This window comes from Caretta caretta, chromosome 8 (genome assembly GCF_965140235.1).
Source record: "Caretta caretta isolate rCarCar2 chromosome 8, rCarCar1.hap1, whole genome shotgun sequence".
Lineage (NCBI taxonomy): Eukaryota > Metazoa > Chordata > Testudines > Cheloniidae > Caretta > Caretta caretta.
The window spans coordinates 12,454,978-12,461,649 of NC_134213.1; positions in this window are offsets into that span (position 1 = coordinate 12,454,978).

Genomic DNA, 6,672 nt, shown 5'->3' on the forward strand with positions numbered 1-6,672 from the left:
AGGACTAAAGAGAATGACCTGGTCAAGTCACTCCAAATTTAGTCCCTGCGCCCATGTCTGTCCAGGCGCTCCCAGCCGACGTGGCCAGGAGCACCTCGGACACGACGAGGACGGCTACCAGTCATACTGCACCATCTGCTGCCAGAAGGCAAGGGGTTGCTGCTACTGTGTAGCAAAGCCGTACCACGTCTGCCAGCACCCAGGAGACATAGGGTGACGGTTACCTGAGCGGGCTCCATGCTTGCCGTGGTATGGCGTCTGCACAGGTAACTCAGGAAAAAAGGCGCGAAACGATTGTCTGCCCTTGCTTTCACGGAGGGAGGGAGGGAACGGGGGCCTGACGATATGTACCCAGAACCACCCGCGACAATGTTTTAGCCCCATCAGGCATTGGGATCTCAACCCAGAATTCCAATGGGCAGCGGAGACTGCGGGAACTGTGGGATAGCTATCCACAGTGCAATGCTCTGGAAGTCGACTCTAGCCTCGGTACTGTGGAAGCACTCCGCCGAGTTAACGCACTTAATGCACTTAGAGCATTTTCTGTGGGGACACACACACTCGAATATATAAAACCGATTTCTAAAAAACCAACTTCTATAAATTCGACCTTATTCCGTAGTGTAGACATACCCCTTGTCTCTCTCAACAACAGAAGTTGGTCCAGTAAAAGATATTACCTCTCCCACCTTGTCTCTCTAATATCCTGGGACCAACAGGGCTACAATTACACTGCATACCTCCAACAATAACATTCAAAATTAGCAATGTAAAATAAAAGTTTGTATAGTCAAAGTTCAAAGAAGTATCTCTGGTCCTGTTCTTGCAATACGATTTATTCAGGTGGCCCCATGCTTCCTTGCAAGTCCCTGTTAATTTCAATGGGACTCTGATGCAAATCTTTATTACTAAAAAAATTAAATATTTGAAAAGATAATTAGACAATATTTCAAAAATCTTTATTAATAAAGTAAAAATTAAAACATCAAATGGAGAAGATTAAAGCAACAACATGTAAAAAGAGATGAACAAAGGACCAAAAAAAATGAACAAAAGAATCCCATGTACCCCAGGGCTGAATTTGGCTTAATATTTCATATTCATCCAATTTTAAATATAAGATAAACTATTAACTCATGATATTTTTAATCTTGAGCTACTTCTATTCCAACCACGTTTTCTAAAAAAAGGTGTCCAAATTCATTCAAATTTATCAATTTCCTCTTATATGATTGTCTTATCTTATTGTTTCAATCCTGCCTCAAGTTACAAAACAAAGATACTTTTTATTTTTAGTATTTTCTACAACCATCTAATTAATCTTCAGATGACCAAATTACTAACCTTGTTCCTTTTCAGATTTGCATAATGGAGTATATTCCAGTGATAAATTGATAAATGTTTGAAAGGACTGAATGGAAATATTGGATATTAGGAAAAACTTTTTCACTAAGAGGGTGGTGAAACACTGGAATGCGTTACCTAGGGAGGTGGTAGAATCTCCTTCCTTAGAGGTTTTTAAGGTCAGGCTTGACAAAGCCCTGGCTGGGATGATTTAACTGGGAATTGGTCCTGCTTTGAGCAGGGGGTTGGACTAGATGACCTTCTGGGGTCCCTTCCAACCCTTATATTCTATGATTCTATGATTCTATGAAATTAGTAAATGAATATAGTATAGTCTTTGTGGCTGATTCAGGCCTTAACTGAGTCTCTCTCATGAGGCTAGGGTGAACTGTGTTGGTTGTTCTGTGGGATAGACGTTTGTTTACTGGCAGCTCATTTCATACAGGTCACTGAACAGCCTTCAAATGCTGTAATGCTGGCTCTTAAAAGTCTACTCCTCCCAACCAGAATACTTTGGCGCACATCTCTATCAGTTATCCAACTTGAATAAGAAGGGAGTTTAGGATTTCAGTATTCTTATTGCAGCCAACAAGTAGTTCACTTTTTAATAGGAAACCTGAGATTAACATTTATAAAGAGTCATATATAAGCAAGACAAGTATGTGATTATACAATATGCACATCACATTACTTATTGGATTATGCCATTAAAAACAAAAAATCCATACAAATGCTTAAATCACTAAAGTGCCTTCACCAACAAATCCTCACACAGTAAAGGTGGAATTTCAAAAATTCCTCATTTGAACAGAAAAAAAAGTTTCTGTATAATCTAAAAAACAGCACTGAGAATTTTTTTATTGGTTGTTCATTGTTAACAACATGTTTTGTATAACCGAGGGGATGGTATTCTCCAAATAGTGGTATAAGGGTCCAATTCATTTCTAATTTAGATCAATGGGAGTCTTTTCATTGACTACATTGGAATCAGATCAGGCTCTAAAGATGTAGCAATTCACACTGGATTTTCTTGTATTAGATTTTTTTCATTGTGCAGCAAGGTGTGATTGTAGCTAGTTAGGCCCTAGCAGCAGTGATGGGAGAGGAAGAGACAGCGAGAGAGTTATTCAGATGAAGGATATATTTTTATGAATTTGGAAAAAGATGTGTGCCTTTATCAGTTATTAGCCAGGCTTCTGAGGATTACCCTTATTGTTTGTTTAATTGTCAAGGATATTTTGCAATGGTTGCTAAGTGAGATAGCCAGCTTTTATGTTGTCTTCTGTAGCATCTGTTCCATCACTAGGATGTTGGCTAGGTCCTTTTGGATACTTTCTTTCTCAATTCCATTAGTGTGGGTGGATTAAGGTCCTTCCAGTACCATAACAGTGCATGTTAAAAGACAGTAATTGATTTTATGGCTGAAAGCCTGAAGTATAGTGAAACTCCATTATTTTCATCCAGCCATCACCATGGATGTAACATGACTGACTTTGCAAAAAGAAAAGGAGTACTTGTGGCACCTTAGAGACTAACCAATTTATTTGAGCATGAGCTTTCGTGAGCTACAGCTCACTTCATCGGATGCATACCGTGGAAACTGCAGCAGACTTTATATATACACAGAGAATATGAAACAATACCTCCTCCCACCCCACTGTCCTGCTGGTAATAGCTTATCTAAAGTGATCACCACTGGTAAAGCTATTACCAGCAGGGCAGTGGGGTGGGAGGAGGTATTGTTTCATATTCTCTGTGTATATATAAAGTCTGCTGCAGTTTCCACGGTATGCATCCGATGAAGTGAGCTGTAGCTCACGAAAGCTCATGCTCAAATAAATTGGTTAGTCTCTAAGGTGCCACAAGTACTCCTTTTCTTTTTGCGAATACAGACTAACACGGCTGTTACTCTGAAACCTGTCATGACTGACTTTGTAACTCAACATATTTGGGGAGATTTTATGATGTGGATCTATCATGAGTTAAAGAATGTATTCTATGTATGAGGATATTTTATATCTGAAATGACCATTAGCAATTTTCTTGTGTGGCCTCATTTTGGCTGCCAGACATCCTAGTGCCAGGTTAAAAAGCAGAGACAATAGTGTGCTACCATACTGAGTTCCTGGCTTCTGTTCTGGCAGAGGCTGGTTGAATATGGTGGAAATCTCATTTATAGATCCTTCCCCAAATCAGATTATTTAAGGGTATTTATAACAGGTATAGTAATTCAAAGTTTCCTTGCCATCTAGTAACAGAATATAAGCATTGTGGTGAGACAGTTTTGCTAAGTATAGCTGGAGCAGGACTTTGCATATATTGTATGATGCCAATCTGTCTTTCATCAAATGGATTTGGTCAGTGGGGCTGTGAATATATGTGGGCTTATTTAACCCTTAAGTACCATATGGTCTTACAGAGGACGCAATGAAGTCAATGTTTCAGTAAGGCTATCTCCTGGCAGCCGTTATAGATTAAGTCCTGTTTATCTTTTGTGGGGCATAGTTGTTGGAGTTGCTCTTTATATGCAATTTTATTTACTGTTCTGCAATAACTGTGATGGGAAGGTTTTGTAGAATTTAGGGGAGAAATCATTTAAACTCTGGTATTGCCTATGTGCATTAATTTGATGGCTTCTTGCATATTCCTGAGAGTTCTTACTGTAAGGTATTTATGGACCGGTGGAAGGCTAGAAAGAAGTACAATATTTCTGGGTTGTTCAGCATTTCTTTGTTTTTAAATGAGACACAATGTACGTGCAAAAAGGAAGAATGAAACTTAAAAGTTGTTGTAGTTTCAATGAATGCTGTTGCAGGTGATTTTTTTTGGCTCATGACTCTGCTTCAAGGATAATTTACTCAAACTTCTCTCAGAAGCAGGTATAAAGTGCAATGTCACTATATATGGAGGCTACATATAGGCAAGCTGAGCAGAATCATGTACCGTGCTGGGGCTTTAAAGCCAATTGCTTTTGGTTTGGTCATAGTTCACACTTTGATAAATTATATTAAGACTTTATCACGTTACTTGTGATTTTGGGATCTCAATTTTTGGGAGCCCATCTTGATACACCTTGAAGTACTGAGCACTTACCATCTAAAAATCAGACCTCTTTAAAGTGATTCAACTTGAGCAACTTGGAACGAGACACATAAAATTACTAGCCACTTTTTTCAGAGTAGCAGCCGCGTTAGTCTGTATTTGCAAAAAGAAAACGAGTACTTGTGGCACCTTAGAGACTAACCAATTTATTTGAGCATAAGCTTTGGTGAGCTACAGCTCACTTCATCGGATGCATAAAGTGGAAAATACAGTGAGAAGATTTTATACCCACAGACCATGAAAAAATGGGTGTTTATCATACACATTGTAAGGAGAGTGATCACTTAAGATGAGCTATTACCAGCAGGAGAGCCGGGTGGAGGGAGAGAAAACCTTTTGAAGTGGTAATCAAGGTGGGCCATTTCAGGAAATGGCCCACCTTGATTATCACTTCAAAAGGTTTTCTCTCCCTCCACCCAGCTCTCCTGCGCTCCTGCTGGTAATAGCTCATCTTAAGTGATCACTCTCCTTACAATGACAGGTTTCAGAGTAACAGCCGTGTTAGTCTGTATTCGCAAAAAGAAAAGGAGTACTTGTGGCACCTTAGAGACTAACCAATTTATTTGAGCATGAGCTTTCGTGAGCTACATGCTCAAATAAATTGGTTAGTCTCTAAGGTGCCACAAGTACTCCTTTTCTTTCTCCTTACAATGTGTATGATAAACACCCATTTTTTCATGGTCTGTGGGTATAAAATATCCTCACTGTATTTTCCACTTTATGCATCCAATGAAGTTAGCTGTAGCTCACGAAAGCTTATGCTCAAATAAATTGGTTAGTCTCTAAGGTGCCACAAGTACTCCTTTTCTTTTAGCCACTTTTTGAAATCTTGGTTTTAATAAAATCGGCAGAAGAAATTATGGAAGAGTAAAATTCTTCTCTACAGCAGATCTTAAGTGCAAAATAGACACCATTATCACCGCAATTTTCTCTTCTTCCCACAGAAACTAATTAATTTACTTCCTTGGCATCAGTGACAATACCAAGCATACATTTTACAATAGCTTGGGATATTAAGCTTTCTTTATAACAACAATAGACTTTGATCCTGCAAGCTTAAGCCCACCTGGAGCACTACCAAAGTAGTTTGTATTTACAACTGGGTGCTTTAAAATATTAATAGATGAATTTCACACCACCCCTCTGAGGTAAGAATGTGTTTTTCCAGTTTTACAGATGGTAAAATTAAGGTACAGAGAATTTAAGTGACTTGCCTACAGTTACACACTGAGTGTATGTCAGGGTCAGGAGCATAACCTATATCTCAAGACTCCAAACCTTGTGTTTTAAACACAAGAGCCTCTTTTGTGCTATAAATGCTACATTTCTTGTGAAATTTGTATTTATTGCCTTTACATCAAGAAAGCAGCCCACTGCCATTATTTCTTTGTATTGTAAGCAAAGAATTTAAAAATAAAAAAATGCAATTCTAAGCACCTCTTCAACAAGGAACCATGGCAAAGAAAACAGAGGGTGGATTTAAGGCCTGGCTGCAGCTCTTGCACTGGGGATCCAACTGATGAGGAGGAAGAAAGGCAGGAGGCTGAATTTGGGACACTACCCCCTGTGCTAAAGGCGGGAGAGTGAGTTAGGAAACCCCCCTGTTCTGGGCAGGGAGTGATTCTGAAGCTAGCACCCAGACTTGGTTTGATGATTTGGGGGGCAGCCCCAGGTACGGTTGCCAACAGTCCTTTATTTTTTCATCTCTGTACAGGTTTGGGAGTTGCTGAGTCTTGCAAAAAGCAGCAAGAGATACCCCTGGTGAATGTAGGTGAGTCCTGCTTATTACTAAATAAATAATAATATGGGGAAGAGAGGTGGGGCGGAGAGGCTAAGAAAACAGTCCCTTATTTTTGAAAGACAGTGTTGGCAACCCTAATTCCAGGGCTGGTGGCTGGGGGTGTGGGATGCCCTCCTGCGCTCTGAGAGGTGGGTGGGTTGCCTTTGTACTGGACTGGGGTGATCTGAGGGGCAAACCCAGAAAAGGGGGGAGTATGGAATGAGGGTGACGTGTGGGGGTGCGGCCCCCGTATCAGGGGGTTTGTTGGGGGGGGCCGCCTGTTGGAACCCGGGGGGCTGGCTGGGAAGCAGCCCCTGCACTGAATCCAAGTTGGGGGCAGCCCGGAGAAGCGGCGGGGTGGGGTAGGATAAGTTCCCTGTAGTGGAAGGAGGCAGCCCGCTTAGCCCTGGGGATGGGGAGTGAGGGGGCAGGCAGCGCGCAGTAAG